We start from the raw sequence: 10,121 nt of genomic DNA on the forward strand, positions 1-10,121 counted from the left end.
TCTCTGGGAAACCCTTCACGGTAACTATCAGCTGACTTGTCATTATGTATGCATAAATGGATGGATCGCTTCTGAGCTGGTCTCCCGCTTTGCTGCGTCCTAGCATCTCTCCCTCCACCCCTCCATCCTTGAGTGAGCACCACGTTTCAGACCTCATGCTGATCAGCAAAGGCAAAGACAGAAGATAGTCCCTCCCTCAAGAAACTCACAGTAAACATCACACCTCAGACCACGTGGTGGGTGCCATCAGAGGATGGTACAGGTGTGTGGAAGGAGCAAGAGGAGAGGGACCCAGTCCGACTGAGAAGGGTATAGTCAGGGAAAGCTTCCTGGAGCAAGGGATGTCTGAGCAGAGTTCTGCTGTAGGGCTCTGAGCCAGCAGGTTTAGTGGGTAGGAATTTGGAAGGATATTGAAGGTATCCCAGGCCACAGGATCTGCCTGAGTCAAGGTGCAGAGGCACCAAAGAATAGATAACCTGGGCCACTAGGAGATGGGCAAGCTGAATATGGGTGAACATGGGTTGTGAGAGGGGAGAGACAGCGTAGTGTGGAGATGGGAGCAAGGCTTCATGATGATGAGACAGCTCATCCTGATGGCAGCAGCATCCTCAGTGGAGGCTCATGTTTGTTCAGTCTCTCAATCAAAGAAGCAACATGGTAGGGGCGGGCAGGAGGTGGTGGTCTTTCAAGCCTAGGGTTGAATCCTGGCTCAGTCCCTTGGTGGCTGTATGATGTGGACAAGGCACTTAATCTCTCTGAGCCGTGACCTCCTCTTCTGGAAACACAGGGATAATGGTCCCTCCCTTGGAGAGTTACTTGGAGAATTCACAAAAGCCCCCAGTACAGTGCCTACGACTTAGGAGGGGCTCCAGCTCCATCGAGGCCAGTTTATTCCTTCTTTATTCATTCTGGTTCTCCCTGCTGCCTGTGTCAGTCTTACAGTCAGCTGATTATGTTAATCAGGACGTAGGTCTGGCCACTGTGACAAAGGCCAAGGTAACACTGACCCCAACAAGACAGCAGGTTATTACTCTCTCACACAGCAGTTTAAGCCTGAGCGACAGGGTGCACATGGTAGCTACACATGGCTGGGCACCCTGGCTCTTTCTCTGTGTCTGCTCTGCCACCTTAACACCCAGCTTCCATCTCAGGGCCTAAGACGGCTGCCCTAGCTCCTGCCACTGCCTTCGCATCCTAGCCAGTGGGAAGGAGAGATGGGAAGTGGTTGGCTCACTCTTCCCATTAAAGGCTTGACCTGGCATTTGTACACATCAACCTCTCTGAGTGTTCCAGGTCACATGCCATTGGCCAGAACTTGGTGACATGGCTACATCTGGGTACATGGCTACATCTAACTCAGCAATGCTCAACTGAGGAGACTTTTTTTTTTGAGACAGAGTCTCACTCTGTCGCCCAAGTGGGAGTGCAGTGGTGCAATCTTGGTTCACTGCAACCTCTGCCTCCTGAGTTTGAGCGATTTGCCTGCCTCGGCCTCCCAAGTAGCTGGGACTACAGACATGCACCATCACACCCAGCTAATTTTGGTATTTTAGTAGAGATGGGGTTTCACCATGTTGGCCAGGCTGGTCTTGAACTCCTGGGCTCAAGTGATCAACGTGCCTCAGCCTCCTAAAGTGCTGGGATTACAGGTGTGAGACACTGTGTCCCGCCTGAGACGTTTTTTGGTCACAACTGGAAGAGTGGTTGGTGACAGGTAGAGCCCAGGGATGTTGCTAAACATTCTGCAATGCACAGGACAGCCCCTCACAAGAGAGAATCATCCGGCCCGATATGTTAAGAGTGCTGAGGCGGAGAAACCCTAGTCTAACTGGGCAGCCAGAACTTCTATTATAAAATGGAGGAGAGAAATGGTACAGGGGATAACCAGCAATTTCTGCCATAGTTACATACGCTAATGGTTACATGATTGAAGAGGATTAAAATGATATGTTTTCCCAGGGGTATCTCTCTCCAGCAGGGATCAAAACTTTAAGTCAATGGAGTTTCATGGACTATCAAGAATTAGCTTGCAAGACAGTGATGATTGTGGTTGGCTAGTCCTGAAATCTCACCCCCTGGGTGGCCCACCAGAGTCACCAGGGAGGCCAGAACCCACAAAGCCTCCCAGGGAGACAGTGCTCCACAGGCGGGGTTCACCTTCCACAAGGTTATCCTGTAGCTAACTTGGGACCTTTTGAAACACATTTCTGATTGGTTCTGTTTTCCGAGGAGGTGAAATCTGGGCTGGCCACAAAAGACAGTGAGAGATAAGGGGGCCTTAACTTTCAGGAAAAATACAACAGTAAAAGTTTGGGGGTATTCATTGAGCAACAGTAAATTACTTATCTTAAATCTCTGCATGAGAAATGCCAACACACAGTAAGGATTTCAATATATTTTGTGAAGCTATCCCTATTCAGCTTGGCTTTCTCAATATCTGTGGTTATTGGGCATCTACAGCATTCCAGAGACTGTCCTTAGCACTTTATAGATGTTACCTCCTTTAACCTCTCTATCAACCCCACAAAAAAGCTGTAACTGTTATCCCCCATACAGAGAATCAGAGAGATGAAGTAATTTGCCTGAGGCCACACAGCTAGTAAGATGCAGTGAGACAGGTTTTGGCCTCAAGAATGTCTGGCCCTAAAGCTCATATTCTTCCCACAACTACCTCTTTTTCTGCCAGGATGGTCACATGGGATCTACCCTATCGTTAAATGTCTACCCGTCCCAGGAAGGAGGTTCACCCCATCTCGTTACTCGCTCCATTGTCTCACCCATAAATAAACCTCAGCTGGCAGATACATGGGGCAAAGAATGAAGTCACCTATCCTGTAATTGCCAGCTGGGAAACCAGAGCACAGAGTGGTCAAGTGGTTTGTTCAAAGCCACACAGCAAGTTAGAAAGTAACTCAAAAGCCCTGTCCCTCAGCTTTAACGAATAAACAAACAGCTATGGTGCCACAGTCCCTACAGCCCTTCAGGTCTTGCCAGGAAAGCTGAGCTATTCATCTGGGGAAGAGGTACATGAGGGAAGAGACTCTAGATTTTCATAGCAGTGGGACTCCTGGGGACTGCACAGAGGAAACCAGCCACAAAGAAAGGTTGTTTTTGTCAGCGGGAAGTAAACAGCAGTGACTCAAAGACACACGTGCTCTGAATCCATCGATCAGGCAGGGCCCATTTTTAGATGGATGCTCTTTTGAGCCATAACCACACCCAGTGCCACAAGCCGGCATTTGTCAACAGGAAGCCCATCCCTGTGATGCATCTTCTCTCCCTCCTGCTCTCTGCCAGGGGTGACCGCTGGGGGCCAGTGGGAACCAGAAACAAGGGGCTAAGCCACCAGACTGCAGGAGCCAAGCTCAGGGAATGACCTTCATGCCTGTGAGGAAGGCAGTTGTGTCCAGCAGCCAGACCTCAGATTTTCCCAGGCCAGGTCTACCACGAAGGGGCCTGAAATAGCTCTGAGGTTCTGTGCCCACGGGGCAAGGAGGGCAGGGGCAGGGACTGTGGGCAGTGGGAATGAGCACAGTGCCACTTTGTTGGGGAGGTGAGAAGCTCTGCCTCCACCAGACTGTGGCACCTGCCAGAGACATAGCTGAGCAGAGATGCTGGCCCATGGCCGGGCTCAGCTGAAAGAGAAAGTCATTTGTAAGGCTACAAAAAATGGAACCATGAACCTGAAACTAATCACGAGGAAAACAATCAGACAATCTGAACAGAGGGACGTTCTCTCAGATAACAGCCTGGACTCAAAAAGTCAGTGTCATAGCAGCATTATTCACAATAGCCAAAAAGTAGAAACAACCCAAAGGTCCATCAACAGATGTATGAATAAACATAAATATTCCACTGTATGAATATGCATATAGTGGAATATTATTCAGCCACAAAAAAAGAATAAAGTTCTGATTCATGCTACAACATGAATGAACCTTGAAAATATTATGCTAAGTGAAAGAAGCAAGTCTCTAAAGGTCACATATTATATGATTTCATTTACATGGAATGTTCAGAACAGGCAAATCCATAGAAACAAAGAAGTAGGTAAGTGGTTGGTCTGGGCTTGGGGAAACTGGGGAATGGAAAGTGACTGCTAATGGGCATGGAGTTTCTCTTGAACATAAAACTTTCTGAAATTATTAAGTGGTGATAGTTCCATAACTTTGTGAATATATTTTTTAAAAGCCACTGAATTGTACACTTTTTTTTTTTTTTTTGAGATGGAGTTTCACTGTTGTTACCCAGACTGGAGTGCAATGGCACGATCTCGGCTCACCACAACCTCCACCTTCTGGGTTCAAGCAATTCTCCTGCCTCAGCCTCCTGAGTAGCTGGGACTACAGGCACGCACCACCATGCCCAGCTAATTTTTTTTTTTGTATTTTTAGTAGAGACGGGGTTTCACCTCGTTGACCAGGATGGTCTCGATCTCTTGACCTTGTGATCCACCTGCCTCGGCCTCCCAAAGTGCTGGGATTATAGGCATGAGCCACCCCGCCTGGCCTGAATTGTACACTTTAGAGGAAGGAATTTAAGGGAATTTGAATCATATCTCAATTTTTTTAAGTTTTAAAGACATTACAACTAAATACCATGTGTAGTCCTTAATTGGACTCTATACTGAAAAAGAAAAAAAAACAGCTATAAGGAACATTATTGAGGCTGGGCATGGTGGCTCACACCTGTAATCCCAGCACTTCGGGAGGCCAAGGTAGATGGATCGCTTGAAGTCAGGAGTTTGAGACCAGCCTGGCCAACATGATGAAGCCTTGTCTCTACTAAAAATACAAAAAATAGTATCCATGCATGGTAGTGCATGCCTGTAATCCCAGCTACTTGGGAGGCTGAGGCAGGAGAATCACTTGAACCCAGGAGGTGGAGGTTGCAGTGAGCTGAGATCAGGGCATTGCACTCCAGCCTGGGCAACAGAGTGAGACTCGAGACAGAGACATCTGAAAATAAACAATGTATTAGATGCTAGTATCAGTGATGATAGTTCTCAGGTCATACAGGGCAGTGTCTGTTCTTGGTAGATACGTGCTGAAATATTTAGGGTGAAATGTCATGATATATGCAACATACTCTCAAGTGGCTCAGTATTTACAGCTAACCTCTCAGTTGTGAGGAAGGACAAAGTTAAGAAATTGGTTATTATTTTGTACAGTGTTTAAGAGCATGGGCTATAGAGCCTGACTGCCTAGAAAAACATGTATCTCTGCACCTTACCAGCTGTGTGACCTAGGGCAAATTACTTAACCTCTCTGCGATGATGATGATGATAATAGCAGTATCTACTTCCTGGTGTTATTTGAGTTTCAATGTAAAGCCCTTTGGAGAAGGCTGGCATGCTGAAAGTGATCTGAATGTGTTTAGGGAAAAACTCTGGAACCAGGCTGATCCTAGCAGAGACCAGAACTTCATGCTTCTTCCTCCCTGGAATCTCACAGGCTACCAGGAAAGCGAGCACTTTCAAAAGGGCCAAACTACTGGGAGAGGAATGATAGGTGAACAGGTCAGAGAAATGGAAGGCCAGCCACAAGGGGCAGGACCTCAGAAATCAAGTCTAGTGGGGTGGGATGGGACGGGAGTGGGGAGAGAGCAGATGTTGCATAGGTAAGGGGGGCTGACAATTGGGTGCCCTGAACCAAAGAAGGGGAGACGGGCTTAGGACCTCCCATGTTCTAGCTCAGGAAACTGAGCCCCAGAGAGGGAATTAATAAGATCTGGGGCTTACAACTCATAGTGGCAGAGCTGGGGAAGTATTGGCAGGACTCCTGGTCCCATGCTGTGCCTGATAGGAAGCCTCAGGATGTGGCTCCTGCTGCAATGGAAAAGAAAAACACCTGGATACTTAAATGATGAGCATTATTAAAATGTTCTCTGAGGGATTACCATTGCTTTCAATACTTTATCTCATTCCCACACCACCTCTTGTCCCATGAATGGAAAGCTGTTATTGAAAGGAGACATATTACCTAATATTTATTGTTTCTTACAAGACTGAGAGCCATGCTAGGAAAATTACAAAAAACAGTCAGGTAGGTTCTATTCCTATTCTCATTTTGCAGATGAGAAAAATGAGGCTTAAGAAGATTAAGGAGTTTGACCAAGGCTACAGCTAATAAATAACAGGACAAGATTTATACTAGGTCCTTCTGGCTGCAGAGGTTGTACTGTTGATGCTGCACCAGTGGTTTCCAGGTGCCCCAGGAGCTGAGTGGGAAGTAACATTAAAGTGTCTATATTTTATTTATCCTTTTTAAATCCCTACATTTTAAAAAGATTTTGATTTTTTTAGAGATAGGGTCTTACTATGTTGCCCAGGCTGGAGTATGGTAGCTATTTACAGGTGCAATCATAGCTCAGCCTCCAAGTTTCTGTGTGCCATCATGCCCGACTAAATCCCTATTTTTTATGTAGGTGTTATAATGTACCCAAAACATTAGCTCACTACTTCATGTGTAAGCAGACTCTATAGGGCAGCCACACAACAGCCCACCCCAGCCCACTTCCTTTGTTGCCTAATGCTTACCCAGACTCCTTTGTGGCCAGTGAAGCCATGTGACCAACATAGCCAATGAGACATCAGGGCATATTCACCATGGGACAGACATTTTGCTTCCTAAAAAGGGGACAACAAGTATTAGAGCATGACCGGCTGGCTGCTGCCACCCTCCATTTTCCTGCTGAAAAGGCAGATGCAATATTAACATGTGATTCTGAAGGGACAGATGTAAGAACAAAAGTCAACACACTAAAGATGGAGAAACTTCAGACAGCTGGAGAGAGCCCAGTCCATAAGGACATCTAATAAAACCACCTCAGACCATCCTCTCCTTGATCTCTTTTCAGGTACCAGTAAAGGTACTCAGAGATCTAACACTTACTGCCTGGCCTTTCCGTTATTTGCCATTTCATGCATCTGGACTGACTAATAGGAATGAGTCCATAAACGTGCATCTATTAGGGATGTGTGCTCAAATTTTTTTACTGGGATGGAATCATGTGATAGGGATCACAAAATACGGACCCTACCATTTTCTGCTGTGCTCTGGGGCATAGGGGGCAGATAAACACACCCAAAATGATGAACTCTGTCCCACTCTCTGGGATGTTGGGGGAGTGACAGGGGGATTGAAGTGTGTGTTTGTAAACTGGCTCTCAGAAGAATCCAATCTGTGCGAATTGCTGAGTGCTTGGAATTCTGTTTTCCCCCACTAGTTTTGCTTGGCTATAGAAACTCACAAAAGAAAGTGTGCCCTATGTCACTTCTCATTCTCTTGAACTCCTGACCTCAGGTGATCCGCCCGCCTTGGCCTCCAAAGTGCTTGGATTACAGGCGTGAGCATTGCTTCTCATTCTCCAGAACTCTCAGCAGGTTTAAAGCTGCCTTCCTGATGACCCAAGTCCAGCAGGTAGAAACTGAGAAGCGAGAACTATGAGGAGAGGGCCCTCTGCATTCCATGTGAGTAGAAGAGGAGCAGGAGACAGTCTATCACCAGAAACGAGGTCCCTGCATCTGGGGAGATTAAACTGGGCTACAGAGGATTGGACAATCACATTGTAGTGGCTTAAACTAGATAGAAGTGTACTCTGTCATATAAAAGAAGTCTGAGAGTAGGGAATCTGGATTGATATGGTGGCTTTCTGGTCATCTGAGATTCCACCCCATCTATATTTCTGCTGTACCATCCTAGTGGCTTTTATCCTCAAAGTCACCACATTGTCCAAGAAAGTTGTTGAGCTCCAGCTCTTACATCTGAATTCTAGGCAATGAGGAAAATTAAAAAGGGTCCATCCTTCTACCCCTTTAAACATTTTCCTGAGGTTTCTGCTTACATATTACTGACTGCAAGTAAGTCTGGGAATTTTTTCTTTTGCCTGGGCACAAGCTGCCTTGAATACAATTGAGGTTCTGTTGCTAAGGAAGAAGTGGATTTGGGGTGCCAACTAGCACTGCTGCCCTGATCTCTAAAAGCAAGAGGCATCTCGTATCAGAGGAGAGAAGATGGGACCAGAAATCAAAGGACATGCTCTAACCCTGATGATGAGTCTGTGACTTTGAGTGGATCTCAGAACTTCGCTGAGCCTCAGCCCCAAGCAGAAGCCGTGGGAGAGTGAAATGAAACGATGCTGTGGAAGGGCTCCCTAAACCATTAAGGACTCTTCCCATGTAAGGAATTGCTATTTTTGCTACTGCTGTCATGAATAGTAAGAGTCGCTGGCCGTGCTCTGCGGGGAGAAAGGCAGAGGAGCCTGGAGGAAGAAGGAGGACGGCATTTACTGGGACACATAAAGGAAGGGAGGAGATGCTGCTGCTATAGCTGCGCATGAGGAACACCTCTGTGACAGGGGTCTGTTCCCCCAGTGCCACACGCCCACGTCATGTAAACACCTACAGTCTGGCAAAGGCCAGTGCTGCCTGCTTCAGTCCTCAGGGCCCCAGACAGGCAGGCAAACAAACCCAAAACTGTGGGGGAAGCCCAAACACCCTGGGGAGGGGAAAGCCTTCAGAAACAGAAACCAAGGCCTGGGTCCCCACAGGGCCAAAATAACCTGCTGATTGAGTCAACTGGACAACACATTGGTCAAGCCAGCGGGGGAGAAACTGAAACCCCAGCCAGATCTATTATTTAGCAGTTTGTCACGAAGCAAAAATAAAAATTATCCCCTTCCCCGACCCCAACCACGGGGTTGTTTGGTGTCAGGCCTCACCTTGGGTCAGCCCAGGCCAAGTCAATGTTTCAGACTGGCTTTCTCCACAGCATCCAGGAGGGTGTCTGGGAGGCGAACTCCTGACATCAGAAGGGGCAACTTCTCCTCTAGGCCTCCAGGCCCTATGTCCTTGACAGCAGCACCCCAAGGGGCTGCAAACAGCCCGTTTCTGACTGAAGGTAGTGAGAGGGCTGAGAGCCCAGGAGTACACCTGAAGACCTTTCATGACACAGTCCACCAACAAGTATGCTAAATGCCTACTCCCTGTCAGCAAGCCCAGGGTGATGGTGGGTTTCTGCTCCAGGGGCTGTGAGCTTGGGATCAGGGCCTCTCTTGATGCTACTGTACCCCATTTCCCCCATGGCCCCTGCTCAGTGTGAGCTGTAGACAGTGTGCTGTATGGAGTCCAAAAACTAATTGGTTACAGCTCATGGAGGCCTGGAGGCCTGGGGAGGGGGCAGTATGAATTACAGGCAGTGTAGAGAGTAAGTCTTGCTTCGCAGTCTCTTTGGCTTGGCACAGGTTAAGTGTGTATAAATCAGGGTTCTGTAGCTTGCCCTTCTAGTTTGTCATTCCCTTCACTCAAGACTCAAACCAGAACTTCAAAAAAAATGTTTTCTAGAAGTAAACATGTACAGAAAAGAACACACGTAAGTACAAAACAGCTGGAGAATTTCCCCAAAGTGCACACACCCAGGTCACAGCATCTAAATCAGGAAGCAGAACGTTACTAGCCCCAGAAGCCCCTTAGTGCCCCTTTCCAGTAATTATTCCCCAACGGTAACCCTGTCCTGACCTCCAGCACCATAGATGAGTTTTGTCTGTTTCTGAACTTTGTATAAATGGAAGCATACAGGATGCCTTTTGTGCCTGGCTGCTTTCACACAACATTATGTCCATAAGATTCACTCGGTGTGCTGTGTATGGTTGTCATTTATTCTCACAACTGCGTAACATTCCAGAAGGCATTCATCCATTCTGCTATAGATGGACATCTGGGCTGTTTCCATGTGGGAGCGACCACAAAAGTGCTGCCAAAAGCAGGACTTTTCTTTTCACAATCAGGTTCCATAGTCTTTCTTGAAAAGTGTTTTATTGTGGTGAAATATGTATAATATATATTCTGCCATTTTAACAGTCTTTAAAGTGCACAATTCAGGGGCATAATTACATTCAGTGTGTGCGATCATCACCATAATCTATTTCCAAAACTTTTTCATCATCCCAAACAGAAACTCTGTTGCCATTAAGCAATGACTCCTCATTTCTACCCCTAATCTATGGTCTATCTCTATAAATTTGCCTATTCTAGATACTGTAAAGTGGAATCACTCCATACCTGTACTTTTGTGTCTTCTTTCACTTGGCATGTTTTGAAGGTTCATCTGTGTGTTAGTATG

At 46.8% G+C, this 10,121-nt stretch overlaps 1 protein-coding gene across 2 annotated transcripts in view; it reads right to left on the reverse strand.

Moving 5' to 3' along the window:
• The window catches only part of TCP11 (t-complex 11), a 61,123-nt gene extending 54,493 nt beyond the window's left edge, over positions 1 to 6,630 (reverse strand). For both annotated transcript variants that reach the window (XM_035295397.3, XM_078369023.1), the window contains exon 1: positions 6,539 to 6,630. The gene's annotated coding sequence lies outside the window, so the exon portion shown is untranslated. The remainder of the gene's footprint in view (positions 1 to 6,538) is intronic.
• Positions 6,631 to 10,121: the final 3,491 nt, after the last annotated feature.

Source organism: Callithrix jacchus, chromosome 4, assembly GCF_049354715.1.
Source record: "Callithrix jacchus isolate 240 chromosome 4, calJac240_pri, whole genome shotgun sequence".
Taxonomy (NCBI): Eukaryota; Metazoa; Chordata; class Mammalia; order Primates; family Cebidae; genus Callithrix; species Callithrix jacchus.